This window comes from Bactrocera dorsalis, chromosome 6 (assembly GCF_023373825.1).
Source record: "Bactrocera dorsalis isolate Fly_Bdor chromosome 6, ASM2337382v1, whole genome shotgun sequence".
NCBI classification, from domain to species: domain Eukaryota; kingdom Metazoa; phylum Arthropoda; class Insecta; order Diptera; family Tephritidae; genus Bactrocera; species Bactrocera dorsalis.
The window spans coordinates 16897832-16920578 of record NC_064308.1 but is presented as its reverse complement, the minus strand read 5'-3'; positions in this window follow the sequence as shown (position 1 = coordinate 16920578).

Below are 22747 nucleotides of genomic sequence, written 5' to 3'. Positions count from 1 at the left end.
GAATGCGATATTCGCCGTGGCCAACGCGCAAAGGACCATAAATCTTTCGCAGAACCTTTCTCTCGAAAACTCGCAACGTCGACTCATCGGTTGTTGTCATCGTCCAAGCCTCTGCACCATATAGCAGGACGGGAATTATGAGCGACTTATAGAGTTTGGTTTTTGTTCGTCGAGAGAAGACTTTACTTTTCAATTGCCTACTCAGTCCGAATTAGCACCTGTTGGCAAGAGTAATCCTGCGTTGGATTTCCAGGCTGACATTGTTGGTGGTGTTTACGCAGGTTCCAAGATAGACGAAATTATCTACATTTTAAAAGTTATGACTGTCAACAGTGACGTGGGAGCCAAGTCGCGAGTGCGACGACTGTTTGTTTGATGACAGGAGATATTTCGTCTTGCCCTCGTTCACTGCCAGACCCATTTGCGTTGCTTCCTTGTTCAGTCTGGAGAAAGCAGAACTAACGGCGCGGGTGTTGAGACCGATGATCTCAATATCATCGGCATACGCCAGCAGCAGTACACTCTTATAAAAGATTGTACCTGCTCGATTCAGTTCTTCGGCTCGAATAATTTTCTCCAGCAGCAGATTGAAGAAGTCGCACGATAGGGAGTCGCCTTGCCTGAAACCTCGTTTGTTATTGAACGGCTCGGAGAGGTCCTTCTCGATCCTGACGGAGCTTTTGGTATTGCGCAACGTCAGCTTACATAGCCGTATTAGTTTTGCGGGGATACCAAATTCAGACATCGCGGCATAAAGGCAGCTCATTTTCGTGCTGTCGAAAGCAGCTTTGAAATCGACGAATAGGTGGTGAGTGTCGATTCTCCTTTCACGGGTCTTTTCCAAGATTTGGCGCATGGTGAATATTTGGTGGTTGTTGATTTTCCAGGTCTAAAGCCACACTGATAAGGTCCAATCAGTTTGTTGACGGTGGGCTTTAATCTTTCACACAATACGCTCGACAGAACCTTATATGCGATGTGGAGGAGGCTAATCCCACAGTAGTTGGCGCAGATTGTAGGGGTCTCCTTTTTTATGGATTGGGCATAGCACACTTAAATTCCAATCGTTGGGCATACTTTCGTCCGACCATATTTTGCAAAGAAGCTGATGCATGCACCTTATCAGCTCTTCACCGCCGTGTTTGAATAGCTCGACCGGCAATCCATCGGCCCCTGCCGTTTTGTTGTTTTTCAGGCGGGCAATTGCTATTCGAACTTCTTCATGGTCGGGCAATGGAACGTCTGCTCCCTCGTCATCGATGGGGGTATCGGGTTCGCCTTCTCCTGGTGTTGTGCGTTCACTGCCATTCAGCAGGCTGGAGAAGTGTTCCTTACATAATTTAAGTATGCTCTGGGCATCGGTGGCTAGATCATCTTGGGGGGTTCTACAAGAGTATGCTCCGGTCTTGAAACCTTCTGTAAGCCGCCGCATCTTTTCGTAGAATTTTCGAGCATTACCCCTGTCGGTCAACTTATCAAGCTCTTCGTACTCACACATTTTGGCCTCTTTCTTTTTCTGTCTACAAATGCGTCTCGCTTCCCTCTTCAACTCTCGGTATCTATCGCATCCCGTACGTGCTGTGGTCGATCGTAACGTTGCGAGGTAGGCAGCCTGTTTTCTCTCCGCCGCGACGCGGCACTCCTCGTCGTACCAGCTTTTGCACTTTCCGAAAACCAATGGTTTCGGTTGCAGCTGTACGTATGGAGTTTGAAATGCCGTCCCACAGTTCCCTTATACCGAGTTGTTAACGAGTGCTCTCAGAGAGCAGGAGTGCAAGCCGAGTGGAAAATCTTTCGGCTGTCTGTTGTGATTGCAGCTTCTCGACGTCGAACCTTCCTTGTGTTTGTTGGCGTGCGTTTTTTGCTGCACAGAGGCGGGTGCGAATTTTGGCTGCAACAATATAGTGGTCCGAGTCGATGTTAGGACCTCGGAGCGCACGCACATCTAAAACACTGGAGACGTGTCTTCCGTCTATCACAACATGATCGATCTGGTTGGTGGTTTTTCGATCCGGAGACAGACAGGTAGCTTGATGTATCTTCTTATGTTGGAATCTAGAACTACAGATACCCATATTTCGGGCCTCGGTGAAGTCGATCAGCCTCAACCCATTTGGGGATGTTTCCTCGTGGAGGCTGAATTTACCGACCGTAGTGTCAAAGATACCTTCTTTGCCCACCCTGGCGTTGAAGTCGCCAAGCACGATTTTGACATCGTGGCGAGGGCATCTCTCATAAGTGCGCTCCAAGCACTCATAAAAGGCATCTTTGGTCACATCGTCCTTCTCTTCCGTCGGGGCGTGGGCGCAAATCAGCGATATGTTGAAGAACCTCGCTTTGATGCGGATTGTGGCTAGACGTTCATTCTAGCCGAGTACTCGGCGACGGAGTCTCTCTCCCACCACGAATCCAACACCAAACTTGCGCTCCTTTATATGGCCACTGTAGTAAATGTCACAAGGATCTACTCGTCTCTGTCCTTGTCCCGTCCATCGCATTTCTTGGGCGGCGGTGATGTCAGCCTTTATTTTCACGAGGACATCAACCAGCTGGGCAGCGGCACCTTCCCAATTAAGGGACTGGACATTCCAGGTGCTACCCCTGTTTGTTTGCTATCCTCAAGGCCAATAGATTTGATAGTTGGTTAGCATAAATCTTTTTATGGTATGTTAAAACAACTGACTTTTGACATTTCAATACCCAATAAAAAGGTTTCAAAAAAGGTCCTCAGGTTTAAAAAATGTATATACGTCCTCAAACTCATAGTTTTCGAGATATTTCACTTTAAAGTTAAAAAATTTTTAAAAACAACACATTTTTCAATTAATATATATTTAATTACACTGTACACATTCAAATATATCAAAAATTTACACTAAATGTGTATTTTTAAAGAAAATAATTATATTTTAAAAACTATTTTGCACATTCAAACTTTCAAGAGATTTGTGTGTTTACATTTATGACAAATAGCAGTGTTGCCATACTTTGTGTCCTGAAAATATAGGTAAAAATTTTTCTGTTTCATATTTAGAGATATAAATAGTTCGACACAAAGGAACTATGAACTCCCCGGTGCAGAAAGTAGTTCGACACAAACGAACTATGATCACCCTAACAATTGTTGCTAAATCTGTAACGTCCGAACGTTTATTAAAATCTGGTCAGAGAGTAATACTATGTTCAGACCGAAAATTTCAAAGATTAGATTACACTTAAGCATTTCATAATCCAACAGTGTTCTCACTGCCGTTAGAAAGATCAAAAAACAGCTGTTATTGTCATTCAAGAATTCACATCGCTTAATATTTATCAAAAGAAAAGATTGTCATATAGTATTTTGAAATAAAAGCCGTCTTTTTTTAATATTTTCCATATAATAGAAATAATGGATGCATTTTTTCATTTGTTTGGTCGATTTTCAGGTGAAATTAGATTCATTGCTTTAAAAGAAATTTGTTTGTTTACATTTTTTTCCCTTTGCAGTGTCTAAATCAGCTGTGACAATGTAACAGATTTCCAGTGCAGACTAGTATTTTTCCAGTGCTGACAAGTAGATTGCGCAAAATCAGAGTCGCACGGACAGATTTAGCGTGGATCAGTTTCAAATCATTTCAATGAAGTGATTTGGAACTGTCATTTTTGTATGGCGAAATCTTTATAAATTTTAAAGATTAGTGGGATAATCCTTTCAACAGCCGAAATCGTGTGATTAAGTGTCGGTCTGAACATAGTATAAGCAAACAAATAAATCTAGTATACAATTTAAGTGGTTGAATAAAATTCTATTCTTGCAAAGCATAGGAAAAGAAAATTAGGGGTATTCTCTTGCTCTTGCAACACCCTTGCACGGTGCAAGAATTGCAGACCTGTTTTAGCTGTCATTTTACATAAAGACATATTACGTCTTTAAATTGTTGAGGGAGGTAAGTTTTAAATAGATTTTATAATTTCTATTTAAATTCTAAAGAATTTTTACAGTTTTGCATAAGAATGAATACTGAAGTTGCGCCCCAGCGAAAAGGAAATGGCAGCAGCCAAACAAGAAGCGGAAGGAGAGTGAGGTGCACTCGATTATAGAGTTTTTAATGGAAGGGGCGGAATTTGAGGTAAAAGTACGTTTACATATGAACTTAATCTCGTTATAAGCTTGTTCAATAATCTACCCGTTTACATAGGCAAATGAGATTATCAACTGCCAAATTTGTTGTATTTGTATTCTTCTTGGTGAATTGTAAAGTTTCGTGAATCAATATTTTTACTCGTGAACTAAAAAAGAAAAAATAATAAAAAGTATAGACATGGAAGAAAAAAAGAACGCGCTTGTATACTTGATTACGCAGATTGCTGCCAGTAATAAGAAGTTGGCAGAAATACGGAAAAGACGACAACTTAAATTGGAAAAAATATTAACTGAGATAAAAATTCAAAATTCCTTGTTGCTTTTTGTAATAAACTAGAGGACCCGCTTACATTTTACTGTGGCTGATACATAGATAGTACTACTAATACCATCTATATGATTTCTATTAGTTAGATTATAAGTATTAGTTAAGGAATAATCGCATTTTTGATGAAGCAACAAAAATGAATCAAAAAGCATTTCGTGCGTTAAGAAAGAATTGGTTTTTGGGGTAAAAATACTATCGAATTTGGGTTGTGCATCAGTGAAATCAATCGAGTCCAATCGATTGTCAGCCTGGTGGACTGCATATTAAGAAACGGTTCTCAAGCGTGGAAAGGCAAAAAAATCGGCTGGCAAGGTTATGGCATCAGTCCTTTGGGATGGCCGTGGTATATTATTCATCGAATGATTTGATTGCAGTTCTATTCTACCATTCCCAATATTTAGCAATTTTATTATTTTTCAGGAAGGATTAGTTTGAAATTGTACGCATATACATATGTATTCATCGTTCCCGTTTAAATATTGCATTGCTCTGTGCAATGCTTCGAAAAGATTTCTGTATATCTCAAATTTTTTATCAACACTTCAGTTATGCCGCTATTTTTTTATGTCAGACCTTTTGCAATTTTAAATTGCCTGTCAAGATACCTCCTCCAATAGTTAGCAGGTATGAAAAAAATGTTATAGCTACCCGTAGATGTATTGAATCACTCAATTTATTACTTAAGAACGAACAACTCTGTCCACAATATAAAAACTTGATCCACAGATGTCGCCTTTTACTTTGGCATCGTTTTGTTTAATGCACGTTTACGTGGTTTGAATATTGGATACTGCGATGGTAGCGCCATCTAGCGGTCAAACATTCCAAAATTAACAATTGATTAAAAATGAAAAAATAATTTAAAAAAACATTGTCCAGTGGACCAAATTGTAAATGTAAACCATTATCAAATCTCCTTGAACATACACACAAAATTTCATCAAAATCGGTCCATCCGTTTAGGAGCAGTTCAAATGCAAACACACGGTCAGAAGATTTATATATATAAAGATAACAATAGGCCAAAACGTTTATGGAAACACGTAAGCAATTACATCATTTTATAAAATTCCCACTTGACGTTGTACTGTAGGAAAGGCACGGTAATTTTTGGGAGCTCGACGTTGCTTTCAATAGTGACCAATTCTTCAAGGAGAGATTTGGAATGAGTCGGGAATCATTCAAAATTTTATGTAATGAGCTAACAAACATTGGCAAAGGTCATACTACATACAGGAAATGTATTCCATTAGAAAAAAGAATAGCTATCGCTTTGTATGCCCTTGGTTCTTTTGCTGAGTACAGGAAAGTTGGAAGACTATTCGGGGTTTCCAAAGCGTCTGTATGTTTTATCCTTAAAGACTTTTGCAGAGCGGTGTGGGACATACTATCGCCGAAATAATACATTTAGCCAGCTCATTTCTTACGCAAGAAAAAATTACGGAGTGCGTTGAAGGATTTAAAAAAATTGGATTTTCCCAATGTCTGGCGCAGTAGGTAAGTTTATGAATTTGAAATATTTTACCCATAACATGAAAATACAATTTATTTCAGATGGATGCCATATTGAGATTAGGCCCTCGGCTTCTGATGCTGTTGACTATTTCAACTACAAAGGTTGGTACTCAATGGTTTTACTAGCCCTCGTAGACTACAGGTAAGTTAACAACATACATACATACATGTTTTGGAAAATACTTAAAACATTTTTTTAGGAATAGGTTTATGCACATTAATGTTGGAGCACCTGGTCGTTGTAATGATTCCCAAATATTTGAAAATCTGACTTGAAAAAAATTTTGCAAAACCCTCTGCTTAAAGAGAATGCGGAAAAATTTTGTGACACTAATGTCCCAATTGTAGTTCTTGGAGACTCGGCGTTTCACCTTACTCCAATTCTAATGAAGCCCTATCCCTATAACCAAGCCACAGAGCATTACGAGAATATTTTCAATTACCACTTATCTAAATCTCGAAGGGTTGTAGAGAACGCTTTTGGCCACCTGAAGGCAAGGTTTAGAAGGATAGGAAAAGGAATTGACAACGATATTAAAAACGCTATATTAAGTAATAATAAAATGTTCTTGCGTCTTGCACAATTTTGTAAATGAAATGAATGATAGCATAAACACGAAATGGTTGCAAATGCAAACAAATTTCAAAAGCGCCCATCCACGAGAGCAACCTGATCCATTATTCATTTCTGGATCCGACGACCGTAACGCAGAGAACATCAGAAAATCTATAGCTCTATCTCTATGTAAGTTTATGTGTTTTATTTTATCAGTTCATTTTTTCATTTACAGTCAATTCATTTTTCATATTAATATATCACAATATAACAATATTAATTCATTAACAAAAGAAAATAATTCATAAGAAAAACAAAATAATTAATAAAAGCTTAAAATTTATATACATACATAACAATATAAAATAAAAAAAAATCACATACATATACACATATAAGTGACATATGCAAGTATATACTAATTATTTATACATACTGTTTATGTATGTACCTTCTCTGCTTAGAGCTAAGATTTCGACTCGCTGTCCTGAGCGAAGCTCAAGTCAGTCGTTAGTCAATAGCCGAAATTATAAGACATTAATAAATTCGTTACTAAATAAAAATAAATGTGTAAAATGTGTTAAAAAACCTACGTACTGCTTTCTAAATAAGTATACATAAGCTGTTTGAAATTAAAAAATAAAGTTATACTAGTATAATCTATATTTATAAAAGGAAGTGGCGTTAGTTACTACGCTTATAACTGGAGAACGCCTGGACCGATTTCGGTGATTATCACCAATTCGGACAGGTCTCCACCCAAACAAGGAGAGTACTTAAGAAAATTCTGGAAAATTTTCCGAAAAAAAAATTGTGAAGAAAATAAATTTTCACATACGATTTTAAAAAGGAAATAAAAACGAACATGATTTTAAATGCTTTATTGCCAGTAGATGGCGTTGTGTGCATCAACTCTTAACCGCTGCATGCATATGCACAGTTGGCAACCCACGCAAGATGTAATGACATATGTATGTGACTTGAGTTTAGTAACATAAATATCGGCATTTTCTTAAGCTTTTATCGGCTTTCGTTAGTTATTGTAATTCAATTTTATTTAATACATTATCTACATATATACATATACATATACATAAATAAGTATATAAAACAAAGACGGGTTTGTTCGAACACTTATAACTCGAGATCTGCTGAACCAATTTTCATGGTTATTGATTCGTTGGATTTGTCTCCACCCCGAATAGCAGAATACATATTAAAAACAATGAAAACTCGATAAAATTGGATAATTCCAAATAGTAACTTTTTTCCATACATTTTTTTTTGTTTTGTTTTTCAATATTTTGATTTGTAAATTATTTGAATAGTTTAATTTCGGTCGCTTGCTTTTTTATTCCGGCTATTCAAAGGAAAAATTATTGAAAATTATTCAGAGAAAACTTTACGTGTGTTCCACACAAAGAGGTCAATTGCAGATTGAAATTTGTTACGAAGCCACGAAGAGGTCGCCCTAATATCGGTCGGCGTTCGTTTTGCCATCAACGTATGGTAGCCCAAGGCAAGGCAAGGCAAGGCAGGTTTTCGGCACGCACACATTCTTCTTTGGATGGTGAATGATGGTTACACCAGATCAAATTGATGAAATCATTTCTCCGGAAATTCCTGATGTAGAGAAAGATCCAGTATTATATGAAGCGGTGGAAACCAATATGGTTCATGAACCTTGCGGACACCCCAATCCCATTTTGGTTTGAATGTCTGTCAATAAATGCACGAAACAGTATCCACGTACTTTTCTTCCGGAAACACAAACTAGAAATGATGGATATCCACTCTATCGATGTCGCTCACCAGATAACAGAACATTCAGCATTCAACTTAGAATAGTGAATATCGAAGTTGAAAACACGTGGATCGTACTATATTCACCATTATTGTCTAACTCATATTCAAAACTCATATCAATGTTTAGTATTGCAGTTTGGTGAAATCGATAAAATACGTTTGTAAGTACGTCACCAAAGGAAGCAACATGGCGATTATTGGTCTTGAACGATACGGTCGATACGTGAACTGCAATAAAGCGTTTTGTAGGATATTTACTTTTGCAATTCATGAACGTTTTCCGACTGTTGTGGGTCTCGCAGTTAATTTGGAGAATGATTAAAAGGTGTATTTCAACCCAGAGAATACAGTATAGCCAGTGGAAACATCGCCAGCAACAAAATTAACATTGTCGAGTTTTTTCTCAACTTTCGTCAGTGATCCGTTTGTGAGAACATTGCTCTATTCGGAAATACCTTGATATTATACATGGAATGCATCGTCGAAGAAATAGTTACGCAGAAAGCAAGGCCAACCAGTAGATTGACATCCAGGTGTCTAATGCATTAGGACGAATTTACACAATCCACCCGAAAAACGACGATTGTTTCTACCTTCCGTTGCTATTGATTAATGTACGCGGTTCAACTATATTTGAGTGATTGCTTACTGTGAATGGTTCGATGTGTGCAAGTTTTGGAGAAGTAAGCCAGCAATTACATTTGCTGGAACACGTTAATCACTGGAATGAAAATGAAGTTCGCATACTTTTCGATATAAACATCGACATTGCCAAAGGCATTTTACATCGTCTTCGCTAAAAATTGGAAATGGTACAATTTCGGTTGATACTTCCGGTGGCTCGATATCAATGCACGAAAGAGGAACTCATCACAAATGTTCGGACATTGGCTAAATTATCGTAACTACGATTCCTTAAGTGCACGCGCAATGTTAGCTGCCCAAAATACCGATGTTGTTGACTTAAACTGGAAGATTCAAAGTCGAATTCCGGGAGACTAGCACTCATACAAATCGATCGATCGTCTTGACAATGAAGATGACGCCGTAAATTATCCAGTGGTATTTCTAAATTCTTTGGACAGGCTTGGTATGCCACCGCATCATTTGCGTCTCAAAGTAGGATCCGTCGTTATTATGTTTTGAAATCTTCATGCGCCGAATACAAGGGGGAGAATGCTTGATTCTACGAATTCCTTTGAGTTCTAACGATTTTCCATTTCAGTTCAAACGTATTCCGGCATAAGTAAGGAAATGCAATGTTTTTCACACGGCCGTGGCGTGCTCACGAGTTGGAAAACCATCTTTTCTATACACCGGAACAGAAACCAAAAAACGTTGTTTATAAAGCTGCGTTACATTGAAAAAAAAAAGAAATGATAAATTTAACTTTCTTTTCATTTCAAAATACATAATTTCACGCAGGACAACGGTTGCGGGGTCAGCTAGTAGAACAATAAAACCAAAAACTATTCAACTGTTTAAAAATTTTGTGTGGATATAAATTTAACATTAACTGTAGGTACGTGAAGTACAAAAGTTAACATTAAATGACCTCTATATAGAGAGTACATAATATTATATAAATCAACATATACGCAAAATTCGTTATAAAATAAAAGAACACTAAAACCAAAAACTATTCAACTGTTGCAAATTAATAAATAAAATACATATAAATAACTGCAAATAATTTGCACAAGTTCACCTTTAATGAACTCTATTAGTAAGAGAGTACATCAATCAACCTCTGGGCGATATTCGTAAATTTCGTTCTCACGAGTGAGTTAATATACGTATGTGTGACGAGGAAGTTAATGAGCTTTGTCAGCAATAAGTGTGTATGAACGTCAAAGCTACATACACCAACTACTTCACAGACAACAAAAAACAAAAAACACCAAAACACCAAAGCGCCTGGATTGGACGGCATACCAAACAGAGCTCTGAAGGAAGCCATAAGCTTAAAACCCCGAGTTTTCGTTAAAATGTACAACGCTTGTTTAAAGGAAGAGGTATTCCCCGACTCTTGGAAAGTACAACGTTTGGTTCTGCTCCCAAAACCAAAGAAACCACCTGAAGAACCTTCATCGTACCGACCTCTGTGTATGCTCGACACAATGGGTAAAGTGTACGAAAGTATAATACGAAACCGCTTGGAATTAGCAATCCAGAAAGCCGGCGGATTATCAGAGAGACAATACGGCTTTATAAAGAAGAGATCCACTATTGACGCCCTACGAGAAGTCGTCGATACTGCGAGATGTGCAGTAAGTGGCAAAAGATGGAAAGGTGGCACAAAAAAGTACTGCGCGCTGATTACCCTGGATGTCAAGAATGCGTTCAACTCAGCAAAATGGGCACACATAATCAAAGCCCTGGATGAAATACGGGCCCCTGAATACCTCATAAACATAATAACGAGTTATTTTAAAAACAGAAGGCTGCTTTTTGACACAGACGAAGGCACCAAGAGCTACCCTATCTCGAGTGGTGTACCCCAAGGCTCAGTGTTAGGCCCACTATTATGGAATCTTATGTACGATGGGGTGCTAAAAAGACAGCAACCAACAGATATTAAACTAGTAGCTTATGCAGATGATCTCTTGGTGGTAGCAGTAGCCTAACAATTTGCCGACCTGAGAATTAAATGTAATGAGTACATAAATGGTCTACGCCAATGGTTCTCTTCTGTGAGTCTGAAACTGGCGTAGGAAAAAACAGAAGTTTTACTCATAAGTACCAGGAAGATAGAAGAACGAATAGAGCTCACTATAGGGGAGTGCGAGATTACCTCGCAGCCGCAACTGAAGTATCTGGGAGTAATATTGGATTCCAAATTAAAATTTAAAGAACACCTGGAGTATTCTTCCGCGAAGGCAAACAAAATCTATAATGCCCTATCGAGAATGATGACTAATAGAGGCTGCGTGCGTTCCAGCCGGCGATTTCTAATAGCGAAAGCAATGAGTTCCGTAATACTGTATGCAGCACCAGTTTGAATACAGGCATTGGATATAAAAGCGTATGCTAAACAAATAATTGCAGTGCATAGGCTTTCTGCAATTCGAGTAATAAGTGCTTTCCGGACTATATCAACCGACGCTGCTGAAGTATTAGCCAGCATGCCGCCCATTGATATCCAGGGAGACGAACTCGAGCGTCTATATCAGCTATCAACGCCTAAAACAGAATCGGCAAGGATCGAGGAGAGAAACAAGAGCACTAAAATGTGGCAGGAGCGGTGGAATTCCTCATCCAAAGGGCGATGGACTCACCGACTTATACCAGGCATCCACTCATGGATAAACAGACAACATGGGGACCTAGACTTTCATATGACCCAAATGCTTAGTGGACATGGATGCTTTAGAAGCTACCTTTTCAGATTTCACAACGACATCAGTCCGAATTCTCCGACATGTGCAGGGTACATAGAAGACTCTGAGCATGTATTATTTCATTGCCCTCGTTTTTCGAATACAAGGGAAAAGCTAAAAACCACACTCGGTGGTAGTTTTACGGTCGATAACTTAACGACACTCATGTGTCAGTCGACTGATAAATGGAAAGCTGTCAGCGAAGCGTCAGCATTCATAATGACCAAACTGAGATCTTTTCAACAGAATAAGCGTCCGTCAGTCCGCGCAATAGAGGAGACTTAAATGTCTTGTCCCTCCCACGAAGTAATACTTAATCGATGGTTCCGTGGGAGAGTTGATGAGTTTGCAGATCCTACACCAGTCACAACTGCAATATTATTGATTAGGTATAAAGGTAGTGTAAGGCTACTTTGCGAAGAAATAAACACAGACGTTTGTAAAATAAAAGATAACATAAAATTAAGAGAGTCAAATACTTCTACCATAAATTTTCTTAGTTCTGAGTTAAAGCAAATTAGTTTAAAAACTCTTAAGAGAGAATTGCCATTTCATTTAGTAGCGTTAGTTAATGCTAATATGGTTACGGATCTTAATTCCGGCATTCGCGTTTTAAAAGAAAATTTAGTTTACGATAGTGTAACTGAAAAAAATTTAAAAAGCAAACAAACAAAACAGCAGTTTAGTAATCATCGAAACTCAAATGCACTTTCAGCTTCAGCTAGCAATACTTTTGTGAATGCTCAACAATATACTCTTAATAATAATACTTTTACCGATATGCAGCGGTATTACCCAACTAGTCATGATTTTACTAATGTTCAACAAACGCCGTACTACAATGCCCGTTTTAGTAATAATGCACAAAATCAAACATATCACACACAATTTAATATTCCTAACAATTTTAGTAACCCGCAGTCCTCACATAATAACCCAGTAGTGGATCCACAACAAATGTACAATAATCGGATAAGTAATTCAAATCAGTCTAGAATTAAGCGTTTCGGAAATCCTGAACCTATGGAGCAGGATAGCGAAAATTTTCTGCTAGAGGCCTTGGATACTTACCAAAAGTTGAATTAAAATTCGAAAACCGCCCTAACCTTTTCAAATCAAAAGTTTTAGAAACGAAATCAATTACTCTCACAACAGTTACAGGGGAGATAACATTAAATAAAATTCAAAAATTGCATAATTAGAGCGGAAAAATTGATTTAATATTTTACGTTTTCGATTTTTCGTCAAAATGTGATGGTTTGTTAGGGTTCGATGTACTCCAAAAACTAAACGCTAAAATTGATATTGTTCGCAAATATTGCGTAGATAATATTGCTACAAAGCCATGCCAATTTTTCGAAAATGTAAGTATAACTAGTAATTCCAAAGATTTTGGATTTCGACTCGAACGTCTGAATAAGGAAGAGCTTACCATTATAAAACAACTTTTAAATAAATACAATAGTATATTTTATAGGGAAGGTGACACGCTAACGTTCACAAATAAAATTAAACATAAAATTAAGACGATACATGAAGATCCTATATACGTCAGATCCTATAGGTATACTCAAATACACAAATTAGAAGTAGACAAACAAATAAAAGAAATGTTGCAACAGGGTATAATTTGCCACAGCAAATCACCTTATTCTGCACCAATCTGGGTTGTGCCGAAGAAGCTTGATGCTTCTAATGTTCAAAAATGGCGAATAGTAGTAGATTATCGTAAGTTGAACGATATCACTGTAAGCGACAAGTATCCAATTCCGATCATGGATGAAGTACTTGATAAGCTTGGTAAATGCATGTATTTTAGCGCTATCGAATCCCTTTGTTAGGGATTCCATCAGATTGAAATGGATCCAGATGAGAGAATAAAAACAGCTTTTACCATTCAGAGCGGCCATTTTGAATTTTTGCGTATGCCGTTCGGGCTTAAAAATGCACCGTCGACCTTCCAAAGACTAATGAATACGGTATTAGATGGCTTGATTGGAAAAATTTGCATGGTCTACTTGGATGACATTATCGTCTTTAGCACTTCACTTCAAGAGCACATCGAAGCTCTTGAAAGGGTATTCCGCAGGCTCGATGAAGCAAATTTAAAGGTACATGTCGATATGACCGAGTTTTTAAAAAAGGAGACGGAATTCCTCGGACACATTATAACACCCGAGAGAATCAAACCCAACCCTAATATAATAAACTCAATTTTGGAGTACCCATTGCCAAAAACTGAGAAAGAGATAAAGCAATTTCTGGGACTAGTTGGCTTTTACAGAAAATTTATTAGGGATTTTTCTAAAATTTCAAAGCCTTTAACACGGTGTTTAAAAAAAGGTAACCAAATAGTCATAAACGAAGAGTATACAAATGCTGTATATACGCTAAAACTTCTAATTACAAAAGGTCCAGTTTTGGCATACCCAGGCATGTAGCTCTTGGGGCTGTTTTAAGTCATCAAGGTCACCCTGTATGGTTTGCAAGCCGCACTCTCAATGAACATGAGTTACACTTCAACAACAGAGAAAGAATTGTTGGCTATTGTGTGGGCCACTAAATATTTTCGCCCATACTTATATGGAAGAAAATTTGTCATAAATAGCGACCATTGACCTTTTCAATGGCTCCACAATTTGAAGGAGCCGAACTCAAAACTACAAGGGTGGAAATGGAAACTTAACGATTTCGATTTTGATGTTAAGTACATAGCAGGAAACGAGAACTTTGTAGCTGATGCATTATCACGTATTGAGCTTAAAGAATGCTATTATAATGACACTTCTTCCAACATGGCTATTATTCACTCTGCAACAGAAGACTCTGAATCCTATATTCCAATTTCAGAAAGACAGAAAAAATTGCGAATCGTTTTAAAAGGGAATATTACTATCCGAATTATTTAAAAGAAATTACTAAAATTGTTAATGAATGTGAGCTTTGTAATAAGAGCAAATATGACCACATTAGCAACAAAATTCCATTTAAAATAACACCACCTGTGTACGAAACTAGGGAAAAATTTATAATAGACTTTTGGGAATGGGATACAAAACATTATCTTACTTGTATCGATTTGTATTCGAAATTTGGAACTGCCGAAGCAGTCGAAACACTAAATTGGTTAGAGACCAAACGGGCTCTTACAAAAGTTTTTAATACTATGGGACCTCCAAAGGTGTTAAAGATCGATCAGGACCAAGGTATTAATAACGTTAACATAAAACAGTGGTGTGATCAACTCAATATTCAGGTAGAAGTTACTACGGGAAAAACGGGCATTGCAGATATTGAAAGTTTTCACAAAACTCTGAATGAAAAACTGCGCATAATTAAAAGTTCAGGCGACAAAGAGCTGAAATACATGCAAATTGAACAAACTCTGTTTACGTACAATCATAGTATAATACCTGCTACTACTGGTGAAACTCCATATACGAGTAACATATTTTTCAATCGTTTAGCCCCTAAGTTCAATGCCCAACTTATAAAAGAAAAAAGAATAAATAATGCAAATAAAACGCGTAGAGAAAACATCATAGATACTTCTTTAATCAATGCAGAAAATTCTAGAAAACGCCTTGACAAGACGAAAAATCCTTTCAGAAATGTAGCGTTAGTTAAAGCTGAAACCGACAATGAACATTTTATTGTAAAATTTAAGAATCGTAAGGTAAGAAAATACAAAACTCAATTTAAAAGAAAAAAAAATGTAAACAAAATTAAAATATTCTACATCATATAAATCATGTATATCGTTTCAATTGCTTTCTAACTTTATTTTTTACAGTTGTTTAATCTCTCACTTTAATTGAAGTCCTAAGTAGAAATTTAAGTTCGTAGTTTAAGTCTTTTGTATTAAAATTGAACCTTAATTAATACTAGTTCTCTTTGGTGTAAGACAGGGATGGGCACATTTTTAGCCCGCAAAGTTAGCAAAGTGCGCACGGGGGCTAGATGAGGGGAATATCAGTTTACGGAGAGAAGGGCATAACAAGTTGTGAAAAGTTGCGAAAAAAATCAATCACATTCCTCCGTAACTTAATGTTCATCGCAGAGTCATGGATAACATGATACGTAACTTTAGCATTGGCTCTCTTTTTCTGTCAAACGCGTTCCCTGATTATTTGACAACGATGGAGATCAGGGAATTTTTGACAGTTGATTTCAGAAAAGGCGGGATGCCAGAAGTAAAGCGCTATAATTACTTGACGAAATTAATGTGAAATGAAATTTCATTGAACTGTGCGAACATATTTTGGCAAAATAAACGTTTATGTAAATTAATTAATGATTTTGCATTTTAGCATTTATATATGTATGCATTTTTAAAGTGTTTAATTTAGTGTTTTGTATAATTTTTTATATACCCAATCTAATTTTTTTCAGCAGTGGCATCATTGGCAAATGTTATAAAAAATGCGAGTTTTGACAGCTCTCTCTCGATTCAAAGAGTTTCGTATCATGTTATCCATGGCAGAGTGGTTGCGGCAATACTGACATTGTACACAAATTAAAGAGCGGAAGTTTACTTCATATCGGAATTGTACAGTTGTGTGAACAAAAAGGGGTAAACATAATTTGCAGGGTTTAGAGTTTCGCATTAAAATTTGTTTTTATTTACCTTTGCATAGTGGGAAACTCTAATCACTGTTAGGAAGAAATATATAAGTTATACTTGTATCTAAAACCAATTTTATTTAATAAGAAAACAGCACATTTTAAAACTTCACAACACCTATATTTGTTCCTATTTTGTTCACATCACTGTACATGTGATAGATCAGTTAATGGTGGTGATGCCAGTTGTAGAAATTCATTTTAGTTACAATTGGGAAAACTTTTCTCAAATTGTGGGCTTTTACACGAACATATGCATATCTGCATATATAAAAAACAAAAGATACTTGTGCCCATTATATATGTATATTGTGTTTAAACATATTGCAGTTCCATTTAATGAAAATGCTTTGGATGTTTTATCAAAATATTAAATGAATTGAGGTTTTTTTCTATAATTGTTTTGTTAAATTTTAAAAATCTAAGTTGCCTCTGGAAATGTATAAAAATAATAATATGCGCTATAGAAAGGGAACACATATTTTCAAAAATATAAGAAATCATCAAATAAAAATATACAATATTTGCGCGGTATGCCATTACTCAATACGCATATGTAGTTTTGTACACATCTAAGTTTGCAATTATAATTTTTCATAATAAAAAATATCAAAACTGAAATCAAACTATTAAAACTAGTTTATATATTTGTAAATAATAGCATTGGATTCTGAATTTGAGTTATTTTAAGAAAATTTCAAATATATTGAAGACAATTTTTGTAATTACTACAGTATATCGAGCCTGGCAACCCTGCGGTGTGAGAGAGCAATCAGCCGAGTCGTTGGAAATTCTAGGATTGGCGGGTGGTAGAAGGGTTGTTGGGTAATTATTTACATTGCGCTCTCATAAGATTCATTTGGTCATATGTGTTTAAAGAAACAGTGGTTCATAAACTGAAGTTATTATTGAAATTACTTTTTACAAGGAAGTTTAAAGAAATAACCTGGTTTGAAACTTTTTTCTTCGAAAATTATATATGAAATAAGAAGTAGGTTATCTGATTTAAATTTTGGTACTTGGTACAATAATGCGTGGAGCTATAGCAAATGACATTAAAACAAACATAAAATTTATTATTTCAAATAAACAAAATTAAATGCTGATATAAAGACATATTAAAAAAATGATTACTAAAATCAAATATTTTTTATACTTTTTGTTATTTGTCTTACATTTTATAAATTTATAGTAGTTATAAAGAAACTTAAAATTGTTAGGCAATTTTACTGTTATTACCCACAGTGCAACTTTCCATATATGCGTGCGCTCTCATTTGTAAACATGGTGTGGTAAAATACGTTGCTCTTACTTCCCTCTTCATGTTTGCCCGCGATGATCCCCTCACCTAGCCCTCAAAATGTGCACTCTTGCCCGCACGGGCAAAATGCCACTGAGGGCTAATATGCCCATCCCTGGTGTAAGACATGATCAATTGCTAAAATATTATCTGAAATCAATGTACTTAGATAAATAAGGACACTGCTCTTTCTTTTTGCTGGGAGGAGTGACATATGCAAGTATGTACTAATTATTTATACATACATACTGTTTATGTACCTTCTCTGCTTAGAGCTAAGATTTCGACTCGCTGGTCTGAGCGAAGCTCAAGTCAGTCATTAGTCAATAGCCGAAATTATAAGACATTAATAAATTGGTTACTAAATAAAAATAAATGTGTAAAATATTACTTATATATATAATAAAAAAATCTTCTCATGGACTAGATATATGCTTCGTGATGTTAAACGTAATTCTCACTTTTTCAAGGATATGTTGTACATGCTTCGCTTAAATGCTTCTAAGAATTTTTCGAGGATGGCATTTCTTTCTCTTTCAGTTTGAAGCGCCTCCCTGCCATCCTCTTTAATTGCTTCAACTTCCGCCTTAATTTTTCTATTTGAAGCCCGGAATTCCTACAAAAATTCATTTTGAATATTGTTTGAAGTATGTTTTTTTCTTTTCCTTGCAGGTTTCTCGTCTACAAACGGCAATTCTTCCTGGGAATCCAGCGTAATGGAAGAGCTGTTAAGGGGTGATGTACAATCTACAACTATAATATTGTTACGAATTTACTCTTGCTAGTTTACTTTGTTAGGTTCGTATCTCTGGATTGACAAATAAAATCAACACTGTTTAATTTAATTCAACAACTCTTTATTTCACAACCCGTCTACACTATAGCAGTTTACTCTTAGCACTGATTGATTACGTTGGCGCTGCCACGGCTTATATAGCCACGCACTTCTCGCTGATGCCGACGTGTCCTTCTAGAATATCGCGTCTGGAAATTACCAGAACATACGGCTATACGGCGCCAGACGCAAGCAGACAGTCGCGGCGCCAGACTCAGCAATTGTTTACCTAGACAAGCAGACAGTGCGGCGCCAGATGTCTATTGTTTCGACAAGCAGACAGCCGTGGCGCCAGATGTCTACAACAAGACAAATGCTATTCCATATACCTACAGCTATTGTTCATAATCAGGGATGCATATAGTAATACAAATACAACTTAATACTACTTTTGTAACACTGCCCTCCACTAAAGCCTAATCGTCCCGATTAGGCACAAATCCTCTTGAACCAAATGGGGCGAGCCTCTCCAAATGTACTACTTTCATTTTACATCGTGCTTTTCCATTTCTTTGTATGCGGTATACCACGTCATTAAGTCGTTTCATCACCATATAGGGTCCTTCCCAGGCTGTCTGTAGTTTCGGGGACAAGCCTTTCTTTCGAAGTGGATTGTACAACAGGACCAGATCACCTTCTTCGAAACCTTTTGAATTTGCCGCTTGATCGAACCGGTCCTTCATCTTATTGCTCATCAGATGCGTATGCTGTCTTACCATTAGATGCAATTCATTCATTTCTTCCTTTAAGGCAGAACAATAATCTCCATCATTTCTTACAGCTGTAGGATTCGTTCCAAACTTAAGATCAGCAGGGAGTCGCAGATCAGATCCGAAAATAATCTTTGCTGGCGTGTAACCAGTTGTCTCGTGCTTCGCTGAACGATACGCCAGCAGGAACATCTGGATGCACTTGTCCCAATTCCGTTGATCTTTATCAACGATTTTCCGCAGATGTTCTTCGAGCGTTCGGTTGAATCTCTCCACCATTCCATCTGATTGTGGATGTAACGCTGTTGTCCGTGTCTTGTGGATGCCCAATAATGTACAGACTTCTTGGAAAATGGAAGATTCGAAATTCCTGCCTTGATCTGAGTGTAATTCGACGGGCACTCCGAACCTTGTTATCCAATTTTCTACAAACGCTTCGGCTACTGTCTTCGCTTCTTGGTTTGGTAAGGCATATACTTCTGGCCATTTACTGAAATAGTCCATGACAACCAGTAGATATTTGTTTCCGGCCGTACTGGTTGGAAACGGACCTGCAACATCCATTGCGACTCGTTCAAATGGTGATCCCACGTTGTACTGTTGTAGCCTACCGCGACTTTTGGCTTTAGGACCTTTAGCTGCCATGCACTCTACGCAATTACTTATCCATTCTGCTATGGAATCTCGACAACCGATCCAGTAGAACCGTTGTTTAATCTTCTCTATAGTTTTTGTAATCCCAAGGTGCCCTCCACTAGGTCCATTGTGATATTTTCCAATACTTTCGGGATCATGGACTTCGGTACTATGATCAGCAGACGAGACTGTTTGCCATCTTCGCTTTCCCAGGTACGATGAAGGTATCCATTAACGAGGTTTATGCTGTTCCATTGGGCCCAATATGCTTTTGCAGTTGGACTCTCGCTACTTATTTGTTCCTTTGGTGGTCGTACCCCATTTTCTTTGGCCATTACCAGCTTTGCAAGATCAGGGTCCTCCAGCTGATTGATTCTGATGCGGTGAGGAGTCCAATCATCTTCAGGTTCTATATTCAGTAATCGCACGTCGATTATACCTTCTTTTCCTTCTGATTTGGAGCAATGTTTACATTCCAGTGGACAAGGGCGACGTGATAATGCATCCGCATTTTTGTGGTGAATCCCCTTTCGATGTTTCGAAGTCGTAATTCTGTAATCTTTCGATCCATCGTGCAATTTGGCCTTCCGGATTCTTAAACTGTAATAACCATTTTAATGCTGCATGATCAGTCCTCAGCAAGAATCGTTGTCCATACAAATACTTGTGGAAATGTTTTACACATTCCACCACAGCTAGTAGTTCTTTTCGCGTCACACAGTAGTTTTTCTCTGGTTTCCCGAGCACTCTGCTGTAATACCCAATTACTCTTTCTTGTCCGTCGATGAGCTGAGACAGGACACCTCCAATTCCATAAGCGCTCGCATCTGTATCCAGGATGAATTTCTTTCCAGGTATTGGATAAGCCAACATCGGCGCCGTACAAAGTAGTTCCTTAAGCTGCTCAAACGCTTTTTCTTGTTCCAACTGCCATACAAACGGGCGATTCTTCTTTGTTAAAACATGTAAACTTCTAGCCACGTTCGCAAATCCAGGTACAAAACGGCGGTAATACGTGCATAAGCCAAGGAAGCTGCGGAGTTCATGTATGTTGGTGGGTCGAGGCCAATCTTTAACTGCTTTTATTTTTCCCTCCTCGGTGTGAATCCCCTCAGTTGACACTTTATGTCCGAGATATGTGACCTGCTTCTTCCATAATGAACACTTTTTGGGATTCAAGCGTAATCCGGCTGATGCTATTCGCTGAAAGACTTCCTCTAGATTTTTCAGATGATCATCAAAACTTTTTCCCATGATGATAATGTCATCAAGATACACCAAACATGTCTTCCAGTTGAGTCCTTTTAACACATGTTCCATCAGTCGCTCGAAAGTTGCAGGCGCATTACATAACCCAAATGGCATCACAGAGAATTCCCATAACCCGTCGCCCATACTGAAAGCGGTCTTTTCACGGTCACGTTCATCAATCTCGACTTGCCAATATCCACTTTGTAGATCTAATGTAGAAAACCATTTCGCTCCAGACAAGGTGTCTAATGTATCGTCGATTCTCGGTAGAGGATAACTGTCTTTCTTTGTGACATCATTCAACTTCCTATAATCTACGCAGAAACGGGTGCTACCATCTTTCTTCTTGACTAAGACGATAGGTGAGCTCCATGGACTTATTGAAGGTTCGATTACACCGTTTTTGTGCATGTCTTCAATAATTTTGTTAGCATCCTCACGTTTTGCTAGTGGAACCCTACGCGGAGCTTGTCGGATTGGTTTAGCGTCTCCAGTATTTATGCGATGTTTGACAATGCCGGTTCTTCCTGTGTTTCCTTCGTTTGCAAATATGGATGCGTATTTTTCTAATAGTTTTTCTGCTTTTAATTTTTCATTTCCATGCAGTTCGTTCAGCAAATTGTTTAGGAGTGTAGGACTTATCTGCTGTGGCTCAATAGTAGGTTTCTGTTGTGACCGTTCGCATCGTGCTATTGCACTTATATTCTGGCACTGTCCAATTACTGCTCCTTTCTTCAGACTTATAGGCGTGTTGAATTCATTCACTACTCTGACCGGAATGGTGGCGTCTTCTCTAATTTTCACAAGCGTTCTTCCTACCAATATGGGTGTATCTATTTTTGTTGGTTCCACAATCCACAATTCTTCAATCCCACCTCCTCCATTCACTTTAGCCCATACAATCGCCTCAGATTTTGGTGGAATACTCTGATTATCATCAACAATCACCCTCTTACTTTCAACGTTGGTCACATATCCGGTGTTTATAGGCATCTCCATGTTCTGGCAAAACAGCATTTGCTTGTTTAAATCCAAAGTAACCCCGTGATCAATCATGAAATCTACTCCCATTATAATTTCATCCGTGATTTCTGCTACGATGAAGGTGTGATTAACTTCCAGGGTACCAATCATCACTTCGCAAAACACTTTTCCCGCGACAGCTGCTTCCTCCCCGGTGGCCGTTCGAAGCTTGCAACCGACTAATGGTTCAACCGTTCCTCTTACCACATCCGGTCGGATGATTGAATGTGTGGCACCAGTATCCAAAGTAAGCGTTGACAGTCGTCCATTTACGATGCCGTTGATAGTAAGATTGTTGTCATGGCGACCTATTTGTGATATCGAGATGGCGGGGCAAATAATTGTGGGAACCAGCTCACGCCCCTTTGAACTGTTCCGTTTTAGTTTAACGACTTGTGAGATGTGGATGCTCCGTCCTCGTTATCTGTTGGTTGTTTCCGTTTTGATGGGTTTACTTTTATATTGCAATTTCGGGCAAAGTGACCCGCTTTTCCACAGTTGAAACATCTGCCTGTTGTATTTACTCGCGGTGCAGCAATTGTCTTCAGAGTCTTCAATATTTCCTCCATCAGCGCCGGTTGTTCCATTTCAACTCTTTGTACTTTGTGTGCTGGTTTACTTAGTAGGGAAGCTGTTTCCTGTGTGAGGGCGTGCGAAACCG